The following is a 20,651-nucleotide window of genomic DNA, read 5'->3' on the forward strand; positions in this document are numbered from 1 at the left end:
ATTGGCTGGTAATCAGGCGATGTCTTTCCATGTTTGACATCAGGACATCTTTTCACATGGACTGACTTGTACATCGAGTGAAGATTGAAAGAGTTTGAAGACCTTAGATCTAGTTTCATCCATTCGGGTTGTGATATATTCAGGGATATAAAGACATCAAATGTACACAGAAGCTGCACAGATAGTCATCTAAGCAAGGGAAGATGACTCTTCATAAGAAGAAGCAGGCTGCAACTACAGACAATTCTCTGTCCTATGTACATGAAAATGAATTTATAAAGTTGAGCATGGGAATGCCCGCCTCAGCTAGATAATGAAAATAATATGAAGATGATGTATTTTATTGTATCTTATACAAGTCACCTACCAGTTTGAATACCTCGAATCCTCATGATAAAGCATTTCACCCGACATGAAAAGATTTACGACTTCATGCTTTAGGGGGAAACTATTATAGACATATTTGGGCACTACAACCACAATATTATATGTCGATAAACCAAGGGCTCTTTAACCCCTAAAAGTGTTGTTTCATACCCTAAAAGATCATGGTCAACTGACTACACCATTCCACAAAAGTTCCACCTGAAAAACCACTTAGAACTGGCCAAAACTAGACCATACTGACTACCCCACTGTCAAGGTGCGATGCAAACTGACTTCTACACTAGCCAGGTGTGATGCATATTAAAGATTCCTTCTGTAGGGTGCAATGAGTAAGGATGGAAAAATGTCCAAGATAGTTTTCTAAGTGGACGCTCATGGAATCTTCCAGAAACTTCTCCTGTGACACTTGCTTCTCTAAATTAACCCAGGGATGAGTAAGAGATCCAAGAAATCTCCAAGTGGAACCAAGAACAACAAGTGGAAAGACACTAATCAAAAACTCGGAGATGACTCACACCCTTGCAGACATCTATAAATGGATCCCTCATCTGAGAGATCTGGAGACTAGAATTTTGTAACTTGTAAGGAAGTGCTAATAGTTTATCTTTGAGAAAAGACATTGTATTGTTGGGTGATCTTGCTTTTCATGAGGTGAAGAAGGCTTTGATGCTGGGAGGATGATGCTGAATCATACAGCTGAGTTGTAATTCTCCCTTCTACTATTAATAAAGTTCTTTGAGTTTTCCTCCATACAATCGTGTATTTGTGAATGCCATTGTATGATCAATGTATTTCTGATTTTGCATTGTTTATGATATAATAGATCAAGATGCTTTGATGGTGTTTTGTTAGTTTGTCTATACAAGTATTCGTTGAGCGGGATAAGTAGGAGAAGAGGTGCAAGTGATGAGCCCCAAATTTGGTAACATTTTGGGCTCATTTGGCCTAACTAACTCTGCTCAATCCTTCATTTTTCATAACTTATGCATCATTTTTTAGTATATTTATGTCATTTGTACGAATTAGGGTAGTCACTATTCCTAGGTGGCTAACACGTGCTTATTTCAGGTTTTTTGACATTTAATGGAGCAAAACCACGCAGATGAGGGCTAGGAGACAGCCAAGATGGGGTTGAGGATTCATAGGAGGGTTGTCCATAGCATTAAATGGCCTTCCTCGGGATCTTCACCCCCAACTCCGAGCTCTGACAGCCACCACAACCGGATCTAGAAGGCAGCCAAACGGATTTTGAGGAAGCAGCAGTTCACTCTTAGTTTGGTCAACCAAGCCCCACTGATTTAGGAGGCCAGCTTGGGGCCTCGAGATGTATAAATGATAGGGCTTTAGCCTTCGAAAAGGACTTTTGAAACTTTGTTGCACATTCTGGATTACGAGCTGCTAGCTCTGTTTTTCTCTTTTGTAGCCATTATTGGCATGTTATTTGACTTATGATTATTATCTTTTAATGGAAAGCAGGCAGATTTGAGTTCAGTTCTGAGTTCTTAAAGGAGCCATAGCTCTCGGGGTTGGGCCCAACCTGAGAGCCTAAGGCCTCCTTCCTTTGTATTGTTATCTTTCTTTCAGCATTATGGTTTTTATCTACATGCATTTGAAACACAGTTGTTGAATCAGATTTCTTGGTATGGTTAAGTAGGTCATTGGTAGAAGATAGAGTTGCTTTAGCTGTTTAGAATAAATTGGAGAGATTAGAGTTGATAAAGGTTCCAGAAAATGGTTGCTTGCACACTCATTTTCACCTCTTTCTAGGGGCTGGAATTGCAGACAGTGTTGCCCACCAAAACCATTGGTTTACACGTTCATGCAATCTTTGATGCAATATTTTTGTTTGTAGAAGTGTCCATGCGTTCAGATCTCTTGGAATGTTTCTTTGTTTCAGTACCATGCATGATTCTCCTTAGAAATAACGTTGCTGCTCATTGGTTTTATTAAACAGATAGAATAGGTTAATAATATTTTGGTTATGTGCAGGACGTGGATGATTTATTTCGTTTACACTGTGCAGCGCTACTCCCTCACTCTCTTGTCCTTCTAAGCCGTGCCCAGGCTGACTACTCATCTCCCAATTAGACCCCTTGTCTCTCAACTATTCTAGTGCCCTCGTTATTCTACCTTCTTCGGCCTTCCATTCCCTCTGCCCTCTTTAAGAAAACCTAGCTTTGTACACCCCCTCTTCATCTCAACTCTCTGTCCCTAAGTCATTACAAACCCCTCTCCTACCTCCCTATCCACCCATGCAGCTTCCTCCACTCACCCATCACCCAAAAATCCGATTGTAGAACATCCTGTAGGAATTACTGAACATCCTGTAGAAGTTCTGAAACATCCTGTAGAACCCCTGCAGACTTCCTGTAGAAGCTCATAAACGCGGTTGCTTGGCATCCAAACTTTGTGAAACTATCTGAAAGGATGTTAGGGGCTCCTTAGACCCTCTCTGAGCCTTCCTGACCTCTTCCAAGCATTTCCCCCCTTGATCTACCCCTGCACAGTAAAGACCCAGTTAGAAGCACATGCATAATAACTCCAACAACTTGAACAAAAATATAAAAATATGTTCTCTTCAGATCAAAGTAGTCTAAACACCTGCATTTCACCTTCGTAGAAGTAATGGCATCGCTTTCAGTAGTTTGCATCCCCATCTCTGCATCGGTAAGACTAGCTGGTAGAATTAGGGTTTGCTAGGGTTTGTGTTTCTTGTTGGCTTTCAGTTCTTTTTTGCAAATAGATTAGCTTCCTTTGAGTTAGCTTTCGTCCATCAGTTAAAAAGCTTCTTCTGAGAGCTCATAGAAGTTGGCTTGAGCCCCTAGCGGACTTGTGCCAGCTGACCAAGTGACAGTTGCGACAAGAGCTAGTACTTGTGCATACAGCACCGTCGCTTCCAAGTTTGTTACGAACTACCGAGTTGATAAAATTAGAGAAGGAAGCTCCAGGAGTTGTAGCATTATTGCTACAATACTGGAGCCCACCATCTTTTTGGCGTCGTTGCCGGGGAAGCGTCAGAGTATTAGTAATTGTTGCTTTTCTTCTACTTTCCTACTCTCGCCTTCTGCTAAGTAGTATTTCATTTCCATTCTGCAATTTCCTTTCTGCAAAGGTAGTATAGACATTTCCTGTTTTCATAGATTAACATTTCAATTCCGCAATTTCATTTCTGCAAGCGTAGATTAGCATTTCAATTCTGCAAGCGTAGCTTAGCATTTCATTTCTGCAATTTCATTTGAGCAAAATAGATTAGTTCTTTCATGCTTTCATTTCAATTCCACATTTCCATTTTAGCAAGATAGTTAGTTGCAGTTCAATCTATTTTAGTTTTGCAGGTACCAGAAAAACAAAACCAATCAGAAGTCTTTTCATTTCATGCCTCGTAGAAACCGAGATAAAACAGGCAAATTCTTACCCAACACCCCCACCACATCACTAAGTCACCCTTCTCTCTTCTTTGGTGACAGTGATCCAGAAGAACCTATACGTGAACCTCCTGAGATATACGAAGATCCTATAACAGAAGAAGAGTTAGAGACCACTCCATCTGAAGCTATGGCTGATAATAGGGGAGAAGATGAGAGAATTGAAGGTGCCTTCCCCATCTGAGAGACCAATGGAGACATGAAAATGAAGAACATCAGTCCCTCCGCTTTACCTCACTTCCATGGACTGACTATTGAAGACCCTGATACCTTCCTATTTGAGTTTGTTGTCCTTTGTTGAACCTATGACTATACTGAAGATGAGCAGAAACTGAAACTCTTCCCCTCAACCCTTAAGGATGCAGCATTACGCTGGTTCATGGGCTTACCTGGGAACAGTATCACCACTTGGGCTCAGATGCAGCAAGCTTTCAATACCAAGTACAGGGACTACTGTAGGTCTAAGGAAACCAAGGGAGAAATCTTTCGGATGACCATGGGGAATGATGAGTCTTTAGAAGATTACGAGGAAAGGTTCCAACTCAGCTATAAACGGGCCAGGTGCACACTTGACCCTGAATCCCTCAAGTTGGTCCTGCTCCGAGGAGTCCCTGAAGACCTCTTAGATACCCTTCACATGCTAGCTGGAGGAGATATTTACCAACTGCCTTATGAGGACATAAAGGCTGTGTTTAGAAACCACTCTAGGGCAGCCCGGAAAAGAGGTAGAGGAAACCTCCTCTCTGCTGGTATTCCTTTCTCCAAACATGAGTTTGCAAATCAATTAGAGGATCTCAAGAGTGAGGTGAGACAGACCATCGCCATGCAAATTGATACATTCTGAATCCAGCAGAGGAAAGAGGAAGCTGAGAGGGTTTTGGCTATTTTCTGCCCTAGGTGTACAAGGAAACACCCTAAGAATGAGTGCCCATTACATTCGGTTGAGGTATGTTTTGTTTGTGAGGAGGACCACCCCACAAACCAATGTCCAACCTTACATGGGCTTAAAGCCATGTATCAAGGGACAGAAGCGCCCATTGAACCTCTCTATTTCCTCAACCAAAGAAGGCCTCATGGACCTAGACCTTACCCACAGGGGATGCAAGGGACACCCCAAACCTATTACAGCCCCAACCAATCAGCTCCTATGCCTTCCTGGGGACCCCCTGTTCATCCTTCCTGGTCTATACCTCCTCCATGGTCTTACCCACCTCAGTACCATACTCAGCCCACTACTCCTTCGTTTCACTCACATGCCCAGCCACAGCCTCAGTGGAATGCACTTCAACCGGGGTGGAGGCCCCAGTACAATACTCCTCCCGCCATTTTTCCTCCACCACCAGCTCAACCACAACCATTACCTCCTGCTCCTCTAAGGCAACCCCAAATGCCTGCTCAACCGAACCCGAACCCCAACAACAGACAGGCCCAGCAGGTATATACTAGGGAAACATCATGCCCTACCTATGCTGTGGAGATCCAGGAGATCAATCTGCGATCTGGGAAGACTCTTCCGGATCGCCAACCTCCTCCCCCGGAGGATGAGGAAGATAAACAGGAAAGTGAACCAAAGGCCATTCCACCCTTTCCTGAGAGACTAACAGCCACCACACAACCCAACCCAGAGGAGGATGAGCTTCTGGGAGAGCTCAAACAGTTGTGTGTGAAAATACCACTCCTCCAAGCCATCAAAGATGTACCGATATACAACAAACTGGTTAAGGAAAAGTGTTTCAGACACCCAGGCAGGCGAAAAAGAGATGCTTCAACCATCAATCTCCTAGGACAACTGTCTGATCTTATGTTGGGGCAGGCCATCTGCCCAAAGTATCTACATCCTGGGAGTCTTGTAGTAGATGTACACATCAATGGCACCATCATACCTCACACATTGATTGATCTGGGGGCTGCCATTAATGTGATGACCAGAGATACCATGCTCAAACTCAACCTCCAGGGTTCCCTGAGAAAGACCTCGACAGTCCTACAACTAGCAGATCGCTCCACTGTGACTCCCGAAGGGATCGTAGAGGATGTCTTGGTCTCGGTTGACTCTTGGGAGTACCCTGTAGACTTCTTGGTTCTGCAACCAAAGGCAAAGCTTACTGGATACCCTCTCATTTTGGGAAGGCCTTGGTTAGCCACTGCAGATGCTTACATAAGCTGTCGTGCAAGAAACATGACCATAAAAAATGGTCCTATGTCCAAGAAGCTAGTCCTGTACCCTGCTACCCAACCCTTATTAGAGCATGACTTACCACTTTGGTTGGAGGAAGGAGAAGAAGACGAGGTGTACTCAGCACCTTTGTGCACCCTAGACACCACTAGGGGAGGCCTCCCAACAGAGGATGATTTGATTGAAACCTTGATCCAGATTCCACCTCCCAGTGCATTGTCCTTAGAGGAATTGGTGGAGGATTCCCAAGCCAGCACCTTAGTGGACCTTTGTGTGACTGACCCTGTCACTCCCAGAGTCAAAAATGTGGAGTTCGGTCCTGAGAGAACGTTAAATATCAGCTCCTCCCTATCTCCTTCCCAGGAAAAGGAGTTGTGTAGTCTGTTGGCCAGTCATCTAGATGCTTTTGCTTGGAACTATAAGGAGATGAAAGGAGTTCATCCTTCGGTCTGTACCCATCACATCTACATCAAGGAAGACTGTAAACCGGTGAGGCAACCCCAAAGGAGAATGAATCCAGCCCTTAAGGACATCGTCAAGGAGGAATTACAAAAACTGTTGGATGCCGGATTCATTTACCCCATCTCGGATAGCGAATGGGTGTCCCCTTTGGTGTTGGTTCCCAAGAAAAATGGGAAGTGGAGAATCTGTGTGGACTACCGAGAACTGAACAAAGCTACCAAGAAAGACCATTTTCCTCTACCTTTCATAGATCAAGTGTTGGATGGACTGGCAGGAAAGAAGTTTTTCTCTTTCCTAGATGGGTTTAGCGGGTATAACCAGATCCAAATCAGCCCGGAAGACCAAGATAAGACCACCTTCACTTGTCCTTGGGGTACCTTTGCTTACCGAGTTCTTCCCTTTGGACTATGCAATGCTCCTGCCACCTTCCAGAGAGTTGTCTTGAGCATCTTTTCTGAGCTGGTCCATGATTCGGTGGAAATCTATATGGATGACTTCACACCTTATGGGTCCAACTTCCAGGAAGCATTGTCCAATCTGGGAAAAGTCCTAACCAAGTGCATTGAGATGAACCTGTCCCTTAGTCCTGAAAAGTGTGAATTCTTGATGACTGAAGGGACCGTGATAGGCCATACCATTTCTTGTCAGGGATTACAGGTGGATCCCAACAAAATTGCTCTCATCAAGAAGGTTCCACCTCCTCAGAAGGTAAGAGATGTCCGAAGTTTCTTAGGATTAGCGAGATATTATAGGAGATTCATTAAAGACTTCAGCAAGCTAGCCTCGCCATTGTTTAGCCTCTTGGCAAAAGATGTTGAGTTTAAATGGACTGACGATTGTCAGAAGGCTCTGAATGAATTAAAGGACAAGTTGGTGTCTGCCCCAATCTTGAGAGGACCAAACTGGGCCCTACCTTTCCACATCCACACTGATGCCTCAAACAAAGCCATAGGGGCAGCCTTAGGACAAGTTGAAGAAAAACTTCCATATGCCATCTACTTTGTCAGCAAAAACTTATCCAAGGCAGAACTGAACTACACTATAACCGAGAAAGAGTTCTTGGCCGTGGTCCATGCACTGAACAAATTCTGACATTATATCACTGGATATCAAACATTTGTGCATACTGATCATGCTGCAATTAGATATTTAATGAATAAACCAGATGTGAATGCTCGTATTATTAGATGGTTACTTTTGTTGCAGCAGTTTGATTTGACTATCGTTGACAAACCAGGTAAAGAGAATGTTGTCGCTGACTTTTTGTCTAGATTGGATTTACCTGCAGATGAGGATGGAACAGTGGATGACCAGATGCCCGATGAACATCTGTTTTCTATTTCAGTACTCTCTCCATGGTTTGCTGATATAGCAAACTACCTTGTTTCAGCACAGTTCCCTCTGCACTTATCCTCAAGAGAAAAGAGCAGAATCATATGGAAGAGTGCCTCATTCACTTGGATCGGGGGCAACCTGTTCAAGCTTGGCCCTGATCAGATCTTAAGGTGTTGTGTAAGGGAGGAGGAAGTCTTTGATATCCTCCTCACCTGTCATGACGGGCCTTGTGGAGGACATTTTGCAGCAAAGAGGACTGCCTTCAAAATCCTACAGGCAGGCTACTATTGGCCCACGCTTCATCAAGATGTCAGAAGGTATATCAGCCAATGTGACCGATGCCAAAGGATGGGGAAACCGACTCCAAGGGATGAGATGCCTCTCCAACCTCAAGTGACTCTTGAGCCATTTGAGAAGTGGGGTATGGATTTTTTGGTTCCAATCAATCCTCCTTCGAGGCAAAGGTCTTACATCATTGTGTGCACAGACTACCTGACAAAGTGGGCAGAAACCAAGGCAATCAAAGCAGCGACAGAAGAAAAGGTGGCCGAGTTCTTAAGAGAAAACATCTTCTACAAATTTGGCTACCTAAGAGAGTTAGTCACCGATCAAGGAAGCCAGTTCACATCCAACTTAATTGAAGACCTACTCGCTCATCACAAAATCAAGCATAGGACTTCCACCCCCTATCATCCTCAAGCAAATGGGCAAGTGGAAGTCACCAATAGAGCACTAGAAGGGATCTTGACTAAGGTGGTGAGCAGCAGTAGAAAGGATTGGGCAGATCGCCTGGTTGAGGCCACATGGGCTTACAACACCACTTGGAAGACCACAACCGGCTTCACACCTTATGAGCTGGTCTATGGGAAGAAAGCTTTGTTGTCAATTGAGTTTGAATACAACACCTTGAGGATGGCAGCTCAGCTGGACCTAGATCTCAACCATGCCCAACAAGAAAGGTTATTGCAGCTGAATGGATTGGACGAGCACCGAATGTAGGCCCTTCTCCACTCAAAAGTGGTTCAACTTCAGAGGAAGGTGTGGCATGACCAACACCTCAATGACAAACAATTTCAGCCGGGAGATTGGGCGCTGTTGTATGATTCCAGGCATAAAGATTTCAAGGGGAAGCTGAGAACCAGATGGCTGGGACCATATGCAGTGGAAAAATGTCATGACATTGGATCTGTTCTTATTCGGACCATTGATGAGGAGGCCATCCCTATGCTTGTCAATGGGCATCGATTGAAGATCTACAGGAAACCTCTCTCAAGACAAGAATTCATCAAAACTGTGGAAAAATCAGTGCTGGTCATAGATCAGGGTTCTGCCTCTGTTTTGGGCACACCCTGAAGAGTTCAAAAAAATAAATAAATAAATAAATAAAAATAAAGATCCTTGGGTGAAAACCTTTCTGAGGCTCCCAAGGCAGATGGTAGGGGTGAAAACCTCATTGAGGCGTCCCTACTATCTTTCTGAAAATGTTTGAGAAAAGACCCTTGAGTGAAAACCTCTTTGAGGCGCTCAAAGCAGATGGTAACGGTGAAAACCTCATGGAGGCGCCCCTGCTGTCTTTCAAAAAAAAAAAAGAGAAAAACAAAAGAAAAACAAAAAAATAGGGAAAGCAAGTTCACAATGTGGCAATGCATGCAGGTTGCAGGTAGTCTATGAAGGAAAAGAGGCCCTCAACTCAAAGATAAGGGTCCCTACGATGCTACCAGGTGACCTCACCAGCACCCCCTCCGGAAACACTCATCTTCTCCAAGGTCTGGGCATGATTTGGTCACAGTTTAGCCTTCTACAGGAAGCTACAGGACTTTCTACAGGAAGTTCTGTATTTCTACAGGAAACTTCCTGTAGAAGTTTTGGACGGCCCAGAACCAATTGTGTGGGGAGATCTAATGCCCGAGGTCCAACACGGAGGCATGCAAGTTCATATTTTCTCCATCACGCACTGCTGTCACCTCCTTCTACCACCCCAGTTGCCATGCAATGAAAATACCTGCACAGTCAAAACAGAACATTGAATTATCAGAGGAAGCGCTTCTCAAATGGAAAAAAGATGCAGAGATACCATGCAATACTTATCAAAGCCATCCGAGGGCCCTGCGACCATGGCTGTGATGCCACCATCTCCACTGTCTCAGCATGCACCCGAGGAGGAAAAACTGCTACAGGACATCCTACAGGAATCCCGTAGCAGTTCATCCAGCTAGAGTGTACACCATTAAATCGCCTGCAACATGCAATAATAGAGCGGGCACATGCAGCCGAGTCACAAGCTTCGTCATCAGCGGAAGTCTGCAAGGAAGGACCCCCGGGCCTGTGCAAATAGCAGCAGCGAGCAAATTTAATCACCATCGTCCTGAAACCTGGAAAATCATGTCGCAGCCGCACAGGTAAGTGCCTCGCCCTTTCTTTCGTCAAATTACATGAATACTACTCTAGAATGTTTGCAAGTATGAAATGAACGGGTTGAGCAGTCGAATGGCCATTCAACTGGCCACGACGACCAGTCAGATGGTCTAGTCGGATTTGTAAAGTGGTGGTCGTGGCAAGAAAAACGGGTAGTGGACACGTGAGAAGCGTCCAGTCGGGGAGAAGCGCGATTTAACGGAAATGGCGGCGGCAGATCTGCGGGGAATGATGCGGCAGTCGGGGAGATTTGCAGTGAATGAGTAGGTGACATCGTCCAACGGTCCGGCAGGGACAGCTCACCCCCGCGCCACGAGTTTGGCCGGGATTCAAATCTACCGGCTGGATCGCCACTCCACTCATTTATCACCAGTCGTTTTGAAGTCGAGTGAGCGTCTGAATTTCTCTGAAGCTTGTTACTCCAAGTCTTCGGCTTGTTCGAACGTCTGGTAGCGGCACAGAAGACGCAGAACCACTGCCATGCTCTCCAGAACCCGTGCGCTACTCCTACAGGAAAGCTACGCTACAGGAAGCTCACTGCCACAAGGAAAATTGGTCCCTTCACGTCAAAGGTGGCGAATTGGAAAAGGTAAGCCTGAACCTGTTCCTCCCATGCAATTGGTTTTGAGGGTGGCGGAGTTGACATTCTCAAAAACGTAAAACTACAGTCTGAGCATAAAATTGCAAGTGTCGTCTTCCTTTTGCATGAATTGTCGTCGAAGTATATGTGGGGATTTCTACAGGATGTGATTTATAATTGAGCCCTGTCAAGGCTCATCTGTAGATAACCTTCACGAGTTGCGTGCGTGACAGAGGCGTAATTCTACGCTCTGTCCCAAAGAAATCTGAAAGGCCATCTTTTGGTACGCACCCGCCACCTCCGGTTAACATAGCAGGTTTTCACCATGCCGGGTGGATTCATCAGAAAGGAACCGACCGACTCAAAGAAACTAAGGGAGAACCCTGAGGTGGTAGAATTGTTCACTCGGGCGCGATGGATGTCATTCTGCGACAAACTTCAAGGCTGTGATGATGAGGTGGAAGAGGAGGTCCTACACGCGTTGAAACCAAAATCAAAAACGCTGGCCATTGTTAATTTCAGGGTTTGAATCTCAGGATCACCCCACAATTCATCAGTAGAGTCACTGACCTCCCAATGGGGGTACCGTGGGACAAGGAGGAGAGGAAATTAGGCCAGAAGGCTAAAAAGGAGTTCTTCCCACCAGAGGAGCAAGTCTCAGAGGATAAGAACGGGGTTCACAGAGCTAGCTTATAGCCACTTTGGAGTGAGGTCAGCCTCCAAATTATGAAATACATCACATGCGAAGGACGGTTCAGCATTGTATATGGGTACCATTTCCGGCTACTCACTGAATTGAGACATCAGATGGACCTACCTGCAGAAAGCAAACTAAGTGTTCCCTACTTTCTCCTGCAGTCTATGACTGAATGTGCCACCAAATTACGAGAGGGCACACCAGACCAGGTAGCTCATCATGGGCTCATTAAGCTCCTCGTGGAGGATGCACTCCACACATACAAAGTCCCTCTCTCGTGGGAAGCCTTCCAGAATCTAACTAAGGATGGCGATATCAAAATGTTGACCGAGGAGCTCACCTCCTCCAGCAGCGAGGAAAAGGAGTCAGTACGCACAGAGAAGAAAGGGAAAGGCCAAGAACCCACGGCCAAAGCACCGAAGAGAGATCAAAAAGGAAAACAAGAGAAAAAGGTTGTCGAAGAAAAGGATGACAAATCCAGATTGACACCTAGGGAGAAAAGGTTACAAAGTAGGGTGGACAAGACTGAGCAGGTCCACGTCAGTAAAGGCACCTCGACAGCAGCCCCAACCAAGTCAAAAAGCAAAACCCCCGCAGTCAAACAAGCTAAAACGGTGCCACCTGTTTCTATAGGAAAACCAAAAACGGCTTCTATAGGAAACCAGAAATCAGCTGATACAGGGCCTTCTACAGGAAGCCCTGAGAAAGGAAAACTAAAGGAAAAGAAAGCCGAAATTCTTGCAAGGGAGGTAGCAGCCGTGCTGGCCACCCTCAGTACACCTCCTAAGCCAAAAGAAAATGAAAGAGGGAGACCCCTCTATATTTCAAAGCTAGGAGAAGTGTGAGAATCAAAACGGGCAAGCCCCAACCTCCATCCAGTAGCCCAATTACTATAGAAGATACTCCTACCTCGCCAAGGGAGAGGTCCCCCTCAAAGATATCAGTCACTTATGAGAGGGGGAGCCCGAAGACAACTACTTGGAAGGAGAGGATGGACCGGTTGGCTTCAAAAGCCCGGCTACAGGATGTTGAGGCCGCTCTATAGGAAACCTTGGCCCGGCTTAAGGAGACAGAGAGGATGGAGGGAGAGGCACCCTCATCACCACCGAGGGAAGACGAAGTAGAGCCACCAAGGGAAGAGAAAGAGCATATTCCGGAGACTAGTCCCCAGCCAAGTTTAAGCTCATATTATAACTTCTTAGAAGCTGGAAAAATTATACCACAGAAATTCACTGTGCCACTTTTCTTTGCATTGGAGGAAGAAAGGGTACGAACCCACACGTGGATGAAAATAGCTAAATCAAAAGGTGTGGCAGACATAGGCCCCTTGGAGGAACAACTCAAGGAGGCAAGAAAGGAATTAGCTATGGCTAAACACGTGGCAAACTACCAGCGGGTGTTCCTACAGGAAGAGAACGAAAAACTTAGACTGCAGCTACAAGAGCTGAAGAAGGAAAAAGGCACATCCTCAGGGGACACTACAGCAGAACATCAAGGCAGAGAAGGACTGCAAGTTGGTCTTGGGGAGCCAACCTCGCATCTACAGGAAGAGGAACTGCAAGCACAAATTGAGATACAAGCTCTCAAACAGCAGTTGCAGCAAAAAGAGGCACAACTGGCTTGCATGGCCAGTTGGCCCATGGATGCTCTACAATGCAGACAACCAGCCAAATCCTATGGCCTGTACCTACGAGACCAGTGGCTGCAATTTCAAATAAATGCATTGGCACAAAGGGGTATCTCCCAGCTCCAAGACCCCCAGCAATTCACAGCATTATGTAATAGCAGTTCATCAGAGGATAAGGCCAAACTCTCGGAGTTCTATCTCCATAATTTGGCCCTTCCTAACGTGACTACATGGGATCCCAACACAGTTGTAGGGGATATGCAATTGATGGTATTTGCCTCATGGTTGAACCATGAAGAAAAGAGGGCAGCAGAAGTCAAGGAGGTCATGGAACGAGAATTACATGAGCCACTGCTGATCAGAGCAGAGCCAGGGGATCCCACTGCGTTGATATCGGCCCACCAACACTTAGCCACCAACCCTCAAACTTTATTGAAATACATGGATCAGCAGGCACAGGCCATAGCACATTTCGAGGATATGGAGTGACTGTTAGGGGACAACTGTGTTCATGCTTGCACCCGCCGATGGAACACATTGTCCGACAGCCTTAAAATCAGAGAATATCATACTCCAACTCGAATGAGGGAAGCTCTAGCACTGGTGCCCCTCTACAAAAAGTCCATACAGAACCTTCAAGCCAGCTGGATTGGCCTCAAGCTAAGCCCACCTCTGCTGTTAGGATTGATGGAAGGCAGCACAGACAAAGAAGAGAAAAAGTAGTGGGAAGAGGTGGAAAGGAAGGCTGGGTTCCATACCAGTGAGGAGGAGACCACTTCAGAGGCCTGGGATGTGAGGGTGGCAGTGAAAGCAATGAAGGACGAGGAGCTGGATTAGTTGCTCAAGGATGAGCAATCATTTTAGCTGGGGGGTGATGATGAGCCCCAAATTTGGTAACATTTTGGGCTCATTTGGCCTAACTACCTCTGCTCAATCCTTCATTTTTCATAACTTATGCATCATTTTTTAGTATATTTATGTCATTTGTACGAATGAGGGCAGTCACTATTCCTAGGTGGCTAACACGTGCTTATTTCAGGTTTTTTGACATTTAATGGAGAAAAACCACGCAGATGAGGGCTAGGAGACAGCCAAGATGGGGTTGAGGATTCGTAGGAGGGTTGTCCACAACATTAAATGGCCTTCCTCGGGATCTTCACCCCCAACTCCGAGCTCTGACAGCCACCACAACCGGATCTAGAAGGCAACCAAACGGATTTTGAGGAAGCAGCAGTTCACTCTTAGTTTTATCAGCCAAGCCCCACTGATTTAGGAGGCTAGCTTGGGGCCTCGAGATGTATAAATGATAGGGCTTTAGCCTTCGAAAAGGACTTTTGAAACTTTGTTGCACATTCTGGATTACAAGCTGCTAGCTCTGTTTCGCTCTTTTGTAGCCATTATTGGCATGTTATTTGACTTATGATTATTATCTTTTAATGGAAAGCAGGCAGATTTGAGTTCAGTTCTGAGTTCTTAAAGGAGCCATAGCTCTCGGGGTTGGGCCCAACCTGAGAGCCTAAGGCCTCCTTCCTTTGTATTGTTATCTTTTTTTCAGCATTATGGTTTTTATCTACATGCATTTGAAACACAGTTGTTGAATCAGATTTCTTGGTATGGTTAAGTAGGTCATTGGTAGAAGATAGAGTTACTTTAGCTGTTTAGAATAAATTGGAGAGATTAGAGTTGATAAAGGTTCCAGAAAAGGGTTGCTTGCACACTCATTTTCACCTCTTTCTAGGGGTTGGAATTGCAGACAGTGCTGCCCACCAAAACCATTGGTTTACACGTTCATGCAATCTTTGATGCAATATTTTTGTTTGTAGAAGTGTCCATGCATTCAGATCTCTTGGAATGTTTCTTTGTTTCAATACCATGCATGATTCTCCTTAGAAATAACGTTGCTGCTCATTGGTTTTATTAAACAGATAGAATAGGTTAATAATATTTTGGTTATGTGCAGGACGTGGATGATTTGTTTCATTTACACTGTGCAGCGCTACTCCCTCACTCTCTTGTCCTTCTAAGCCGTGCCCAGGCTGACTACTCATCTCCCAATTAGACCCCTTGTCTCTCAACTATTCTAGTGCCCTCGTTATTCTACCTTCTTCGGCCTTCCATTCCCTCTGCCCTCTTTAAGACAACCTAGCTTTGTACACCCCCTCTTCATCTCAACTCTCTGCCCCTAAGTCATTACAAACCCCTCTCCTACCTCCCTATCCACCCATGCAGCTTCCTCCACTCACCCATCACCCAAAAATCTGATTATAGAACATCCTGTAGGAATTACTGAACATCCTGTAGAAGTTCTGAAATATCCTGTAGAACCCCTGCATACTTCCTGTAGAAGCTCATAAACGCGGTTGCTTGGCATCCAAACTTTGTGAAACTCTCTGAAAGGATGTTAGGGGCTCCTTAGACCCTCTCTGAGCCTTCCTGACCTCTTCCAAGCATTTCCCCCCTTGATCTACCCCTGCACAGTAAAGACCCAGTTAGAAGCACATGCATAATAACTCCAACAACTTGAACAAAAATATAAAAATATGTTCTCTTCAGATCAAAGTAGTCTAAACACCTGCATTTCACCTTCGTAGAAGTAATGGCATCGCTTTTAGTAGTTTGCATCCCCATCTCTGCATCAGTAAGACTAGCTGGTAGAATTAGGGTTTGCTAGGGTTTGCGTTTCGTTGGCTTTCAGTTCTTTTTTGCAAATAGATTAGCTTCCTTTGAGTTAGCTTTCGTCCATTAGTTAAAAAGCTTCTTCTGAGAGCTCATAGAAGTTGGCTTGAGCCCCTAGCGGACTTGTGCCAACTGACCAAGTGACAGCGCGACAAGAGCTAGTACTTGTGCATACAGCACCGTCGCTTCCAAGTTTGTTACGAACTACCGGGTTGATAAAATTAGAGAAGGAAGCTCCAGGAGTTGTAGCATTATTGCTACAATACTGGAGCCCACCAGCAAGCTCTATCAAGGGAGAGATAAATCAAGCAAGGAGTCAAGTGGAAGATCTAGGTTGGTCCCTTTTCTTCTCTCTTATTTATCATACATAAAGGAAATTGCAATTTGCTTTTGTTGTTTGTTTCTAGGATAGCTACCAATCCTAGTGGGACTAGCAGATTAAAAAGACACTAGTTTACCCGGAAACACTATCCCAAATGGAAAAGGAGCTGCTTTCAAGGTCCGGACCGGGTGGGTATCCCCCTTGTTGTAGACCCGATTTTCGGGGCTTCAACATATTTGGCGCTAGAAGGAGGGCCCCAAACTGTGAATGGCTAGTAAATCCAAATCTAAATACCATTTTGAGAGTAAATCGCCCTCAACATATCCCTCGACTTCTCCATCACACTTCAAATCTTTAAATCTTGAGCGAGAAGTCAATAAAACAACAACCACTGCCACAAACCCAAACATTTCATAGAAATCCACTATCGAACCTCCTGAAGTTGAGTCTTTTATTCATAGACTTCAAGGATTTTCCATATCACCACAAAAGTCTGAAATATCTCAAGGTAGTGTGACTTCGCAATACAATCCTTCTCATCCTCTTACCAGATTGCAGAGTGAAAAGTTTGGTATTGAACCAACTGAATTATCTCTGCCTAAAAGGAAAAGGGCAAGGAAGTCACCTAAAGGGTCTGACAGTGAGACTCTTTCATCATCATCATCCATTTCAACTTCTCCACTGCGAAGTCAACCATCCACCCCTCCACTTCAAATTGTTGTCCACCAGAGTATTGGAACTTCAACATCTACTTCTCAATCATCTGGAACTTTAATATCCTCATCTTCTCAACCACAAGGAACATCCTCTACGCTTTCCTCTATTAGTAGTTCAGCGATGGCCACCCCATGGAATAACCCAGGGGCAGTCTTAATGCCTGCGCCCTTGAGTCAAATACCGGCCCATCCTAAAAAATGGGTGCCCAAGTTTAATCCTGAAGCAGGCATGCTAGAAGAAGAACACATAAACAACTTTATGTTATCTGTAAATCTAAATGGGGCTACTAATGAAGATGTTGTTGTCCGGATCTTCCCTTACACTTTACAAGGAGCAGCCAAATCCTGGTATTTTTCATTACCATCAGGATCCATCACTAGTTGGGACATTTTCCAAGAGAAATTCTTGACTAAATTCGAAGATGATAGATCTACAGCAACACTGATCAATGATCTATCGAATCTAAAGACTGAGTTGAGAGAACCTATCAAAGATTTTAACTCGCATTTCAACAAGCTTTTGAACAAAATTCTGATCGCTTCCAAGCCTAGCGGATAAGTTCAAAGTGAATGGTATATATCTGCTTTACCATCAAACATACCGATCCTTGTTGATAGGGCTGCCAAGACAACATTGGTTGAAAACATGAAGGAAGCGATAGCGGTAGAAAAACGTATCTTAGCTTTAGAAAAGAAAAATGTTGTCGATGAACAAAAATCTAAGAAGGTTACTTTTAGAGATAATTCTAAGAAAAAACAATCGAAAGACCCATTTGATTTAGAAGGATCGCAGAAAGTCCTAAAAACCATGTCTAATGAAATGGTTGACATTAAGAGACAAGTAGCAGAGACTTCTTCTAAAAATCCCTACAAGCCTTATAGAAAAAATCCTTCAACTGATTCAAAGCCGCCCAATGCTATAACAAATGCAGAATCAGAAGGAGAAGAAGAGGAAGTTTCTAATGAGGAACCTACTGATGTTGATGAAGTTGTTGAAGTACAGGGAATGTGGGACTTCCTCCTTCCAGACGAACAGGATCAAGAGGCATCACCAATCACTACCAGAAGTAGAAATCAACTTGATCCTCCACAACCTAGTCCTAAAAACAATAGCGCAAGCTTGGAATCCAAAGATAAAGTCGCAAGTAAGAAATCATCACCAAAAGCGACTCAAACAAGCCCGGTCCAATCCGATTCACCAACTCCATCTAAAACACTAATTGTTTCTGATGAGATGGAGTATAATATCGTTGAAGACATAAAGAAGACCAAGGCTAACATTACTTTTCATGAATTGAGAAAATTGAAACAACAACAAAAGCTACTTTTGAAAGAGTTACATGCAATACCTGTTGCACCTCTGCCTGCTGCTATAATCTTGCAAGCTTCTCATGAGATGGGAAGACCTCCAACCAATATGGCAAATAAAATTGATCCAAATGATATCACTTTAATTGGAGGTAGGTCAAAATCTCATACTCCCCCATTCCTTCTTACTTACGAAATTTTCAATAAAAACTTGCATAATTGTTTGATAGATTCAGGAGCTTCATCTAATATCTTACCTAAAACAATATGTGCAAAGTTAAACATCCAACCTCAAAAATATGCAGTACCCATAGTTCAGCTAGACCGATCGCAAGTTGAAGTAATCAATGAACTAAATCAAGTTACCATAAGGTTGTCATCTAATCCAAAGGTATGTCAAGGCATGGATATTCTAGTTGCAGACATTCCCAAATTTTATGGCTTAATTCTTAGTAGGGATTGGTCTGAAAAGCTTCCTGGATACTTTACGACCGACTGGTCACATATGTGGCTCCCTTACAATGGTAAACCAAATCAAATAAAGGTTGAGTGAGAAAGACACCAAAAATACATAGTGACGGAATTGGAAGGAGAAAATGAACCTGTAGCATACAGCAACAATATAATTGGCAACTATTCTGTTGACTCTTTCGTAGGAAATTTTAATGCTCATACTTCACCTTACTTAGAACATTTTGTTATGTCTCAAGTAGAAAACTTTTCTCAAACAAATAGTTCTAAATGTGTTAATTTTATATAGTCCTGTAAATAAATCTTTATTTTGGAAATTATTTTTTGATGCTTCTAAGTCTAACGATGGAGCAGGAGCAGGATGTGTATTAGTTAGTCCAGAGGGAAAAAAAAACTATGCTAACATGTATACTTGAGTTTGATTGCACAAACAACACTGCAGAATACGAATCTCTAGTCCAAGGACTATACAAAGCAATCAGATTAGATATCAAGTATCTACAAGTCTTCGGAGACTCTGAGATTGTGATTAAACAGGTATGAAATACTATACATTGTCTATCAGGTCATTTAAAACATTATCAATCCTGAGTGCAAGATCTGACTGAACATTTTATAGAATTTAATATTTCACCTATTCCCAAACTCCAAAATGCTAGTGTTGACCTCTTGGCAGACGTAGCTTCCAAGTTAATTCCATCAGAAGACTATAGCCCAGATAGATTCTCAACCGAATTGATCTTTAGGCCCTCGATCCCTGATAATGTTACAAACTGGAGAATTTTCAACGATGATCCTGATATTGTAAATTTCCTGACATCGGAAAGATCTTACACTAATCAGATAATTGATGAGGACCAACATGACAAACAGTTACGACAAGAAATCACTAATAATGCTATACCAAAATCTGTAGTCAAGTTGGAAGACCTATATGATTTGAAAGACCGATTTAAAAGATCTACCAATTCAAAACTTCAAAGTTCAACTCTAAACTATGAATTAGTAAATCTAGGAACTAATACCAAGCCACAGAATATCAACCTAGGTCTTGGCCTAGCCTCTAAAGAAAAATTAGCCTATGTTCATCTCCTAAAACAATACAAAAGTGTCTTTGCGTTGAACTACGATCACCTTAAGACTTACGACACTTCAATCATTCAGCATACTATCCCAATGATAGTTGATGAAAAACTTGTCCAAAAAAAGCTGAGGAAGATCCATCCTAATCTGGAAAGCCAGATTAAATATGAGCTCAATAAATTATTGAAAGCCGAGATTATTTTTCCTGTTCAACATTCTAGATGGGTTTCCAACTTGGTTCCCGTCAGAAAGAAAAATGGAGACATTAGAATTTGCATTGAATTTCAAAATCTTAACAAAGCCTACCAAAAGGATAATTTTCCCCTACCTCCTATGGAACAAATTTTACAAGCGGTTGCAGGATCAGAATTAATGTCCTTTTTAGATGGTTTCTCTGGCTACAATCAGGTTTTGGTCCATCCTAACGATCAACTGAAAACCACGTTCAGAACCAAATGGGGTACTTACGCATATCAAAAGATGCCATTTAGTCTGATTAACATTGTTGCCACATTTCAAAGGGCCATGGACATCCATTTAATGGATTAGTAAACAAATCAGTGGTGATTTACTTAGATGACATAACTGTATATTCTAAAAAATGCGGTAATCACCTTAGAGACTTAAAACAGATCTTCCAACGTTGCCAAAGGTATGGGATTTCACTTAATCCAAAAAAGTCCTTTTTTGCATTAAGTGAAGGAAAACTTCTTGAATTTATAGTGTCAAAATCTAGAATCCATATTGATCCCTATAGAATTAAGGAGATTTCTGAAATACCCTTGCCTCATAACAAGAAAGCCATGCAATCCTTCCTTGACCAGATTAATTTTGTTAATAGATTTGTTCCAGACTTCTCAAGGATTGTGTCACCATTAAAAGCAATGATCAAGAAGAATTCACTCTTCAAATTGGGCCAAGAGGAATATGAAGCGTTCAATTTGATTAAGAAAGCGACTATTAATGCCCCA

This window comes from Pinus tabuliformis, chromosome 3_1 (genome assembly GCF_031772625.1).
Source record: "Pinus tabuliformis cultivar Carrire ecotype Pingquan chromosome 3_1, CPIR1, whole genome shotgun sequence".
NCBI lineage: Eukaryota > Viridiplantae > Streptophyta > Pinopsida > Pinales > Pinaceae > Pinus > Pinus tabuliformis.